Source organism: Palaemon carinicauda, chromosome 44 (genome assembly GCF_036898095.1).
Source record: "Palaemon carinicauda isolate YSFRI2023 chromosome 44, ASM3689809v2, whole genome shotgun sequence".
Taxonomy (NCBI): domain Eukaryota; kingdom Metazoa; phylum Arthropoda; class Malacostraca; order Decapoda; family Palaemonidae; genus Palaemon; species Palaemon carinicauda.
Window position 1 is genome coordinate 26,830,248 of NC_090768.1, and position 2,372 is coordinate 26,832,619.

Here is a 2,372-nt window from a genome sequence, read left to right on the forward strand (position 1 = left end):
TATATCTCAAGTCATGTGGCAGTTTCTCGGAGCCACCAAGTTGCATCGTTAAAAACATCAGCTGCTTGATCGCAGCATCTCGTGCTTACTCTGTGGTTCACCAACGTCAGTTGATCCTCTTTACTGTTGATTGACAGTGAAGATGAAGGTGAATATTGGGATGCAATAATATCCTGAATGAAAACCACAATCATCACTATCAGATTTTTTTTTTATTTTGATCATCCAGATTCCACATTTTACTCAAGAGTAGAATGTAGTAGGTTGGCCAAGATACCAGCCACCCGTTGAGATACTACCGCTAGAAATTTATGGAGTCCTTTGACTGGCCAGACAGTACTACAATAAGCATCAAGGTCCATCAAGAGATTTAATTTCATCGGACCAGAAGCTAAATTAATTAATTTAGCCTCAGGAAAGCAGAAATAAGGAATATCAAGTTTCTCATTACTCTCCTTTCTGTCAAACATATCACCCAAAAGGGTTGCCTTTTCCTCTGAAGAGCCAGTGACAGAGTCGTCTGGTTTGAGTAAGGGAGGAACTTTTAAGTCTACACTAAACAGTACTGATTTAAGGGTAGCCCACCACATAGGTTCCTAGGTTATACTAAAAAGGGTTCCTTATATGGTTGAATTGTATTCCTTTTCAGTTGAAGCATAAACTTCCAGAGCAACGTCTCTTAGACTTAACTGAGAATAGTTATTCCAAGTCAAATCTGATATGTTACCCTTCCAAAGATAATAGACCAACTCCTTCTCCAAATAAGCATGTCTACAATCATCATTGAACCAGGGTTTGTCTTTCACTTGGTATTTTACCACACGAGAAGGGATACGCCTATCAATTATGTTGAGTAACTAGATTCTCATCCAAAAGAACAATAGGTTCAGCACATTTATACGTTTGTGATCAATTGAAATTCAAGACCGTTCAAAATGCAATTCCAGTCTGTTTGAGAGTTTATATATATCTTACATGAGGAAAACACATACGGGACCGGCTGCTCAGTCTTAATTACTAACGAAATTAAAACGTGATCAGATGTCCCAACTGGAGAACCAACCGTACTTATAACGACAAGGGAATCAATGTATACAGTACTACTGTAGATCCAAGCAGTTACCAGACCTGCGAGTAGCTTCACTTAAGATACTAATTGAAAATTCTAACTAGTTAAATATCTACGTTAGTGATGAAACGTCATAAGGATTTACTTTCCCCGTTGTGTCTTAATGCGTTAATTAGTGTATGAATTGCGGTGTGAGTCATTTATATGTCTATAGTGTTCATAGATAACGAGCTTTTTATCTATGTCAATATGAGGTGGAGACTCCTCCCCATATAACCATTGTTGAGTAATTATTTTTTTCGAAGGCCGGGTGAAAGGCAAGATAATTATATGGTAGTCATATGAAACCCAATTTCTTCAGTGCCTTGTACCGCTTCCTCATTAAACTTCCTATTGATGTTACTCTCTTTTCTGAGATGTTATTCCAGTTCAGTTACTCTATTTAGTGTCTCACACTACTGGGCAGAAGTTCTTATTAGTATCATAAGAAATAAAGCAGTGATTTGGGGCAAATTTCCAAATAGGATTAATTATTCTATAGTGTTATGTACAGTTATTGGAATACATTTATAGAGCTAGAGAAAAGGATTGCTTGTCCAAGGAATCCATAATCTAGTCTCAGTAACCTTCGATTTTGTTCTACTACACATTCACATTATTCCAAAGCCATGTTAAGTCAAAATCACTCCAAGATCTACCTCGAAAACATTTGGGTCCGCGAAGAAATATCTTGGATTTTTTTTATAATACTTTCTTCCGTTTTAGATTGTCAATATTAAGGGTTGATAAAACTTTGTTTGCTACAATAAACGTCAGTCTAAAGTTTAAAGATTACCCACTATAAAGTGTTGATAATCTAAGATTTGGGACTTCGTTATTGTGAAAAAGACTTCCTAAAATATCAGCAACTCGAAAAAAAATAAACTTTGTATTTCACGTAGGTTTAAATATCCTCATAAACTTTAGATTTTCGTAAACTTTCTTTATCAGTATTTGTATAGGCTACCCATATATTTTACTTAATATGGAGTTTACCTTAGTCCTGTGTAAAAAGACCTGTGAATGACGTCAAAAACGTATAAGAAATTTTAAATGGAATACAAACACACGCAGGTATAAATATATATATATATATATATATATATATATATATATATATATATATATATATATATGTGTGTGTGTGTGTGTGTGTGTGTGTGTGTGTGTGTACACACACATATATATATATATATATATATATATGTATATTATATATATATATGTATATATATATATATATATATATATATATATATATATA